The sequence below is a fragment of the Nerophis ophidion genome, linkage group LG01, assembly GCF_033978795.1.
Source record: "Nerophis ophidion isolate RoL-2023_Sa linkage group LG01, RoL_Noph_v1.0, whole genome shotgun sequence".
Lineage (NCBI taxonomy): Eukaryota > Metazoa > Chordata > Actinopteri > Syngnathiformes > Syngnathidae > Nerophis > Nerophis ophidion.
Window position 1 is genome coordinate 42,467,456 of NC_084611.1, and position 10,335 is coordinate 42,477,790.

Sequence of the window (10,335 nt, forward strand, 5' to 3'; positions counted from 1 at the left end):
GCAAGAAATTTGTGTTCAAAAGACTCCGGCTTGTTAGTGATTCCCAAAGCCCAAAAAAAGTCTGCGGGCTATAGAGCATTTTCCGGCATTCCAGAGTACTGGAGCCCGTACTCTGGAATGCCCTCCCGGCAACAGTTTGAGATGCTACCTCAGTAGAAGCATTCAAGTCTCACCTTAAAACTCATTTGTATACTCTGGCCTTTAAATAGACCTCCTTTTTAGACCAGTTGATCTGCCGTTTCTTTTCTTTTTCTCCTCTGCCCCCCCCCCCCCTTGTGGAGGGGGTTCGGTCCCATGACCATGGATGAAGTACTGGCTGTCCAGAGTCGGGACCCAGGATTGACCGCTCGTCGGGACCCAGGATGGACCGCTCGCCTGTGTATCGGTTGGGGACATCTCTACAATGCTGATCCAACTCTGTTTGGATGGTTTCCTGTGGACGGGACTCTCGCTGCTGTCTTGGATCCGCTTTGAACTGAACTCTCGCGGCTGTGTTGGAGCCACTATGGATTGAACTTTCACAGTATCATGTTAGACCCACTCGACATCCATTGCTTTCAGTCCCCTGGGGGGGTGTTTGCCCACATTTGAGGTCCTCTCCAAGGTTTCTCATAGTCATCATTGTCACTGGCGTCCCGCTGGGTGTGAATTCTCCTTGCCCACTGGGTGTGAGTTTTCCTTGCCCTTATGTGGGTTCTTCCGAGGATGTCGTAGTCGTAGTGGTTTGTACTGTCCTTTGAGACATTTGTGATTTAGGGCTATATAAGTAAACATTGATTGATTGATTGAAAATTCAAGAACTGCAGTTGGCTAAATTTCCCTTTTTTTCCCAAAAGTCTCGTAATTAGTCGAATGGACAATATTTTTTTCTTTGTCCCATTCAAGGTTTCAGAGTTTACAAAGTTCCCAGTTAAGATACTTATCCTAGACTTTTCCGACGTTCTGGTGCTTTTTATTTTTCAACTTTTAAAGTTGCTGTTTAACCTGACTGACTGTATTGTTTACACAAATAATGCTAAGAGGTTTAACTTTTCCTCTCATCTGGCTGGTTTGAAATAGTTTGGAAATGTTTAACCAAGAACTCGGCTTTGTAATGTCTTGTGATCATGTTTGGTTTGGCTATATTCTGTTTGGTTTTTGCACTCTGTCAGTTCCTGTTTTTTCATGCCCTGCTTTGTTTCCATGACAACCCATTCATTTTCGCCTGTCCTCATGTCACGCACCTGATTTGTTTGGACTTGCGCACCTGTTGTTAATCACGTAACCTCCATTTAAGCCTGTAGTTGCCAGGCAGTCAGCCTGGCGACATCACCCTCGACACACACTTGTTATTCATGCTGATTATCCATGCTGCTTTTTTTCATGTTCTTTTCTTGTTCCAAGTAAGTTTTCTTTATTCATGCCATAGTTTGCAAGTTTTGTTTTATGTCCATAGTTTTGCCTTTGTGGTAGTTTTGTTTTCTTGGTCAAGTTTTGATCCTCTGCTGTGAGCGCCTTTTGTTTGTTCCTTTTTTTCAAGTTGAGAATAAAATCATGTTTTCACCTTCACGCCATGTCCGATCCAATCGCTTTGCACCATGGCAAAAGAAATCACACCATAGTCCTCGTCATGAGAGGCTTCTTCATCCTTTTGTTTTCAGAATTTCACCCTTTTTTTCCTTTCAACGTTTAATTGCATCTGTTCAGACTTGTTGTAATATATGACAAATCTGAGTTTATATGTGTTTGTGTCCTGCAGACGTCCAGCAGCTGATTGGTCATCCAGATGGATGTCCTCCTCAGCTGGGGATGGGGAGCTCCAGTTTGAAGCAGGAGGATCTGCAGTTCCGTGATGTCAAAGAAGAAGTTGAAGAACTCTTGATCCCTCATGAAGGAGAGTGTCTTCATGGGCAGGGCGAGGCTGATCTCACCATGTTGCTACTGACTGCTATCTCCGTAAAAACTGAAGATGATGAAGACAAACCACTTGAGTCCTCACAACTTCATCCCAGTCCAAGTGAGGAGAAAAGAGGGGCAGATCCTCGAAGTAGCAGCTCACAACAACACATGACAACAGAAGCTGATGGAGGATCACACGCAGACAACCTCATAGCGACAACATAACCTCACATTTTCCTGAAAACAAGACCCAAGACCCCTTGAGCAGCAATAACAACAAACACTCGAAAGGGGAAACCAGTAAAAAACGATTTACCTGCTCAGTTTGCGATAAAATATTTACATTTAAGTGATATTTGGTTCAACACATGCGGACGCATACAGGAGAAAAAACGTTTAGTTGTTCGGTTTGCAATAAACGCTTTCCTGTTAAGTGGTATTTGAATCGACACACGCTGGCGAAAAACCCTTTGGTTGTTCAGATTGTGGCGAAAGATTGTTTTAGAAGTCTATTATGAGTGAACACATGAGAACGCACACAGGAGAAAGACCTATTAGTTGCTCAGTGTGCGGCAATAGCTTTTCTCAGGGGTCCATTTTGACAAGACACATGAGGAATCTTTGTGGAAAAAGATTCTCTCAACAGCCACATATGCGTGAGCACGAGAGAATGCACACCCAAGAAAATATTTTTAGTTGTTCGGTCTGTGGCCTGTCCTTTGTTACGAAGGTGTCTTTGACTTCCCACATGAGAATGCACAAGGGAGAAAAACCTTTTAGCTGTAAAGTTTGCGGTAAAGGATTCATTAAAAAGACACATATGACCATACATCTTAGGACACACACAGGAGAAAAACCTTTTTGTTGCTCAGTGTGCGGAAATAGATTTGCTCAGCGGCAACATATGCTGTCACACATGACGATACACTCGGGAGAAAAAACTTTTAGTGGTTCAGTTTGTTGCAAAGGTTTTACCGTAAAGTCCTCTTTGCATAAACACATGACGATACACTCAAGAGAACAATTTGCTTGTTCCATTTCTGGTAAGAGTTTTGTTTTAATGGAAGATCTGGAATCACACGAGTAAACACACAGGATACAAACCTTTAAAAGCCTACTGAAATGAGATGTTCTTATTTAAATAGGGATAGCAGGTCCATTCTATGGGTCATACTTGATCATTTCGCGATATTGCCATATTTTTGCTGAAAGGATTTAGTAGAGAACATCGACGATAAAGTTCGCAACTTTTGGTCGCTAATAAAAAAGCATTGCCTGTACCGGAAGTAGCAGACGATGTGCGCGTGACGTCACTAGTTGTAGGGCTCCTCACATCCTCACATTGTTTATAATCATAGCCACCAGCAGCAAGAGCGATTCGGACCGAGAAAGGGACGATATACCCATTAATTTGAGCTAGGATGAAAGATTCGTGGATGAGGAAAGTTAGAGTGAATCACTAGAAGAAAAAAAACAGGCGATAGCAGTGGGAGCTATTCAGATGTTATTAGACACATTTACTGGGATAGTTCTGTAAAATCTCTTATCTGCTTATTGTGTTACTAGTGTTTTAGTGAGATTATAAAGTCATACCTGAAAGTCGGAGGGCTGCGGTGACCGCCAGTGTCTCTGAGGGAAGCCATATGGAGGAGCCAAGAAAGTCACCGCTGCCTTTTTGACAGCTGCTGCAGGAGGACGCAAACTCCGCTCAAGTCTCCGGTAAGAGATACTTGAGCAAAATAATTTTCACATCCAAAAACTTGCTGCTTGACATGTGGTAGAGAAACATGTTCGCTTGACGGCTCTGTTCCATATTAAAGCTTCACAACAAACAAAGAAACACCGGCTGTGTTTTGGTTGCTAAAGGCAGCTGCAATCCACCGCTTTCCACCAACAGCATTCTTCTTTATAGTCTCCATTATTAATTGAACAAATTGCAAAAGATTCAGCAACACAGATGTCCAAAATACTGTGTAATTATGCGATGAAAAGAGACGACTATAGCCGTGAGTGGTGCTGGGCTAAAATGTCCGCTCCAACCAATATCGACACAAGTACGCGTCAACATAAGCGTCATCATTCCACAACGTTTTCAACAGGATACCTCGCGGGAAATTTAAAATTGCAATTTAGTAAACTAAACCGGCCGTATTGGCATGTGTTGCAATGTTAAGATTTCATCATTGATGTATAAACTATCAGACTGCGTGGTCGGTAGTAGTGGGTTTCAGTTGGCCTTTAACATTGCACACTCATACTGTATGTACTAAGTTATGATCCAAACCAAATGGGGAAAAAAAACTGTATGTTTTGTGATTTTCCCAAACCTGCTATTTGAAAAATGTAGCCGCTTCAGGTTTCTACTGAGTTGTGATTTCAAGTATTCTAAGTTACCGTATTTCCTTGAATTGCCGCCGGGTATATAGTATGCGGATGCCTAGAATGACTGCCGGGTCAAACTCGTTTCGCAAAATAATTAGCGCATGCTTAGCATTACCGCTGGCTCAGGATTAACGCCGGGTCAAACTCGTTTCGCAAAATATTATTTTTATTAGCGCATGTCTAGAATTTCCGCCGGGTCAAACTCGTTTCGCTAAATAATTAGCATATGCCTAAAATTTCCGCCGGGTCAAACTCGTCACGTCACGGGTGACACTTCACCTGTCATCATTTTCAAAATGGAGGAGGCTGATTTAAATAATTTGAAATCGCATAAAGGGAAGAAGATTAAGAGCTATTCAGTAGGATTTAAAGTCCAAGCTATTGAATATGCTAAAAAGAACAGTAATCAGCTATGCTGCGTGTGTCAAATATGAGTCATTAAATGACTCCCGCCTCCTGGTGGTAGAGGGCGCTAGTGATCCTTCTTGCGAGAGTGAGCAGCGATCGTTTATTTTTTCCTCTGGCTTGCACTTTTAACATGGAGGATTCCATATCTAAAATAAAACAGTTTTCTAAACTGAACTTTCAATCGAAGCAGGAGGTAATAAAGGAAGATTTCCATCGAGACAGAGGGACTTTTAAAACTGAAGAAAGATAAGGAAGACTTCTATAGACATGTTATCGATGCTTTTGATCAGAAGGAGCTGCGCATGGACTTCATTTATAAGTAAAGGTACGACCATAATAACGTTTTTTTTTATTAAATGTGCTTTTTATGATGGCCTCCTTACATCACACTCAAATTTATAAGCGCAGGCCTAAATTTACCGCATGCCATTGGTAAGCGCCGGAGTGAGAAGAGGTTTTAAAATAATTAGCGCATGCTTGCCTTTACCACATGCCTTTTGTAAGCGCCAGAGTGAGAAGAGGTTTTGAATTAATTAGCGCCCCGGCGGCAATTCAAGGAAATACGGTACTCTGTTTACACTGCACATCAAATCAAATTTGTTTTGCCCTCAAGTGACAGACTGGATTTTTCTTGCCAGAGTTAACATTCCAAAGTGCTTAAAATCTGTATTTTTTTTTAGCATCAGATTTGGGCCTCATTGCAGGTTGCCTGAATCCAATTGGAATCAGATCTTTTCAAATGTGACTTCATTCTAAACGGAAACGCGACCTAAATTCGACTCTTTCGTCATCTTTGGGCAAGCGGAGTCATTCGTGCGCACGGGTAAAGACGCAGCCTGCCGACGGAAGGCGATATGTAGCCGGATTTTCGGTCGATAGTGCGCAAATATTAGGTTCATATATCAGTTATGATATTAAATGATCGAGTTACCGTAAATAAATGAAGAGTATTCACAGTGTCTATGATTATTGTCATTCATCCAGGTCATTGTTATCTCAGGGCATTCAATCGATCGCAACTGGACTGTTTGGTTTGTCTTAGAAGACGTTTCTGTCATGATCCGTGGCCCTGATCATGGTTTGGTATTTTCGGTTAGTTTTGGACTCCCTCAGTTCCTGTTTTGTGCACCTTTGAGTTTGTTTTAGTTACCATGGTTGCTTATTATTTTCACCTGCCTCTGATTGATGTTCGGGACGCTCACCTGTTCCCCGAGCACTAGCCAGAGGCATTATTTAAGCCTGCCTTTGCCGGTCAGTCGGCTTAGCTTCTTTGTTTGCTTATGCTACAGTTACGTGAGTATTCCTTGTCTTTTTTGCCTAAGTGTTGGCCTTAGCTTCGAGTGCGATCGGCACATTTTTCCTTCGGCTTGTTTTTTGTTTTTGTACTTCTTTGATTTTTTCGAGAATAAATCATGTTCCTCCCTGCATGTCCTGTTAGGAGTGGTCCCTTTGCATCCCGGGCGAACAAACCTTGCAGTAAGCTGCAATCCCCCGCCGTAACAGTTTTGCCTCTCTTCTGACTGTTGTATTCTGTTATTCTGGGCATCTCTGTTTGGTGGTATAGCTCAATTGGTAAAGTGGATGTGCCAGCATCTCGAGGGTTCCAGGTTCGATCCCCACTTCCGCCACCCTAGTCACTGCCGTTGTGTCCTTGGGCAAGACACTTTACCCACCTGCTCCCAATGCCACCCAAATATAACTTAGATATTGGCTTTCACAGTGTAAAAGCGCTCTGAGTCACTAGAGAAAAGTGCTATATAAATATAATTCACTTCACTTCACATATGTTCTGTACAGCATTGTTTTTTTTAATAAATATCCCATTTATTTTACAGTCACATCTAACAATAACAAAAAAATATATTGTTAACAATAACAGTAAAATATTTTTGTTTCTGTGTTCATCAATGTGCTTTTAAATAAACAACTGTGCTTTTTTTTTATAAACTAAAAATGTACACACTGCATTTTTAGACATTGTATGTTATCTAACTGAATTTTAGAATAGAATCATTTTGATTAAAAGGACATTTTCATCATTTGATGTAAAAAAAAATATATATGTTTTCAAAACTTTAAACACTGAATACATGAATACAATGTAAAAAAAAAAAAAGCTCTCATCTTGATCAGTCTACATCACCGCCACAGGAAGGCAGTCGTTCAACATTGTGATAGCCATAGACATCTTATAAATAAACGCAGCATTGGCTGCTGTGACACGAGAAATTGGGCCGCCATCTTGAAGTGGTGATGAGGAGCCGGCGAGCAGCCGATAACTGACAGTTGACAGGTGGAAAACAAAGATGGTGTTCAGCGTTTTCCTGCTCAAATGAGTGGACTTACTTTTCACAAGTAAGATTTAACATTAACGTACTATTGGTTGTATTTTGTGAAAAGAATATTACCACAGAGTTGAGAAGGAGCAAAGATAGTCAATATTTGTATGTGAAAATCACAAAGAAATCTTCTGGAGGAGGATGACCCCGCTACAGGGGTTTGGTTTACAAACTTTCAACCCCACCTAAAATAAAATTTACCAGCCGCCACTGATTGTGATGCATTCTTATTTTAGGCAAAGTATAATACACTACTTTCTTAAAGGCCTACTGAAATGAGATTTTCTTATTCAAACGGGGATAGCAGGTCCATTCTATGTCATACTTAATCATTTCGCGATATTGCCATATTTTTGCTGAAAGGATTTAGTAGAGAACATCGACGATAAAGTTCGCAACTTTTGGTCGCTAATAAAAATGCCTTGCCTTTACCGGAAGTAGCCGACGATGTGCGCGTGACGTCACCGGTGCGAGGGTTCCTCACATCCTCACATTGTTTATAATCATAGCCTCCAGCAGCAAGAGCTATTCGGACCAAGAAAGCGACAATTTCCCCATTGATTTGAGCGAGGATGAAAGATTTGTGGATGAGGAAAGTTAGAGTGAAGCACTAAAAAAAAAAAAAAAAAAATGCGGCAGTGGGTGCGTTTCAGATGTAATTAGACACATTTACTAGGATAATTCTGTAAAATCCCTTATCTGCTTATTGTGTTAATAGTATTTTAGTGAGATTATACTGTCATACCTGAAAGTCGGATGGCTGCGGTGAACGCCAGTGTCTCTGAGAGAAGTCGAGGAGCCAAGATCACAGCTGCCTTTTTGACAGCTACAGGAGGGGGTCCCATAATGCACTGAAGTCTCCGGTAAGAGCCGACTTAATATCACAATTTTCCCATCCAAAAACTTGCTGGTTGACGTAGAGAAACATGTTCGCTTGACCGCTCTGTGTTAAAGCTTCACAACAAACAAAGAAACACCGGCTGTGTTTCGGTGCTAAAGGCAGCTACAATCCCCCGCTTTCCACCAATAGCATTCTTATTTGACGTCTCCATTATTAATTGAACAAATTGCAAAAGATTCAGCAACACAGATGTCCACATTACTGTGTAATTATGCGATGAAAAGAGACAACTTTTAGCCGTGAGTGGTCCTGGGCTAATATGTCCGCTACAACCTGAGACGTCACAAACACGCGTCATCATACGCGTCATCATTTCGTGACGTTTTCAACAAGAAACTCCATCCATCCATTTTCTACCGCTTATTCCCTTTTGGGGTCGCGGGGGGCGCTGGCGCCTATCTCAGCTACAATTGTATTTTAGTAAATAAACCGGCCGTATTGGCATGTGTTGCAATGTTAAGATTTCATCATTGATGTATAAACTATCAGACTGCGTGGTCGGTAGTAGTGGGTTTCGGTAGGCCTTTAAAGGCCTACTGAAATGAGATTTTCTTATTTAAAATGGGGATAGCAGGTCCAATACATCTGTCATACTTGATCATTTCGCGATATTGCCATATTTTTGCTGGAAGGATTTCGTAGAGAACATCCACGATAAAGTTTGCAACTGGAGAAAAGCCCTGCCTCTACCGGAAGTCGCAGACGATGATGTCACATGTTTAGGGCTCCTCATATATTCACATTGATTTTAATGGGAGCCTCCAACAAAAACAGCTATTCAGACCGAGAAAACGACGATTTCCCCATTAATTTGAGCAAGGATGAAAGATTTGTGTTTGATGATATTGATAGTGACGGACTAGGAAAAAAAAAAAAAAAGTTTAAAAAAAAAACGCGATTGCAATTGCGTTGCATTGAGACGGATTCATATGTTTTTAGAGACATTTATTAGGATAATTCTGGGAAATCCCTTATCTTTCTATTGCGTTGCTAGTGTTTTAATGAGTTTAACAGTACCTGATAGTCGGAAGTGTACGTCCACGGCCGGGTGTCTCGGGGAAGTCGGCGGCAGCTGTATGGACGCCACAAGCTCAGCTGATATCAGGTAAGCGGCGACTTTTCAACCACAATTTTCTCACCGAAACCTGCTGGTTGACATGTAGTGGGGATCTATGTCTGCTGTGATCCATACTAAAGTTTCACCTCTGTGAATTTTAAACAAGTAATCACCGTGTGTTTGTGTGGCTGAAGGCTAAAGCTTCCCAACTCCATCTTTCTACTTTGACTTCTCTAATATTAATTGAACACGTTGCAAAAGATTCAGCAACACAGATCTCCAAAATACTGTGTAATTATGCCGTTAAAGCAGGCGACTTTTAGCTTTGTGTGCAACGCAGCGCTATTATTCAGAACAGCCCGTGATGTCACGCGTACACGTCATCATTACCCAAAGTTTTCAAGAAAAAAGTCCCGGTAAATTTAAAATTGCAATTTAGTAAACTAAAAAGGCCCTATTGGCATGTGTTGCAATGTTAATATTTCATCATTGATATATAAACTATCAGACTGCGTGGTGGGTAGTAGTGGGTTTCAGTAGGCCTTTAACAGTATAATTGGAACCAGGGAGAAGTCTTCAAGTAACAATATTTAAATGCTAACATTGTTGGGTAAGACAGAATTTGGTTTTATTCTGAATCCAGTGAAACAGATTGGTGGTTTTAGCTGATATAAAGACTTTCAGGTGTTTATCTATGTTTATGTTTAAGTATTTGGCAGACACTTTTATCCAAACCGACATACATATAAAACAATCACTGTAAACATGATAATTTAAGGGAAGAATGTTATACAAAATATGAATAAAAAGTGTCAAGACAGAATAAACTCTCTGCTGCTGCAGCAACAGATATACAGTCTATAGGTCCCTAAGATATATAGATATCTAATTGTTTATGTAGGATATACGCATGTATATATAACCTAATCATATTGTTTCTTCAACTTAAAAATAGCTGACTGTTTTTTCCCCCTTCTCTGGGATTTTATTCCCAGTTTTGATCTCAGACGTCTGGTCATGTATAGCACAGGGGCAATACTGTACTGGGGCACACCTGGGGCACAAATAATTCATGTGAGCGTGCAAAGCGCGCAAGCAAAAACATTTTTTAGCACTTATTTATCATAAAAAATACATAAATAGTGCTTTAAACTATGAAATCATATCAGATTATGTTGTATGGATCTTTGATTAACCACCTGAAATTAACTAATGCATTTGACCTACTTGTGCACTTTTTTACTCCAGACTTCTAAACTGCTACTGGTAAAAGCAAAAAGGAAGAGCAATGAATCTTTTTGAAATATATATTGCAGTAATCTTCTGCAAATTTAACATCTACAAAAGTAAAACAAAAAATATAGCACCCA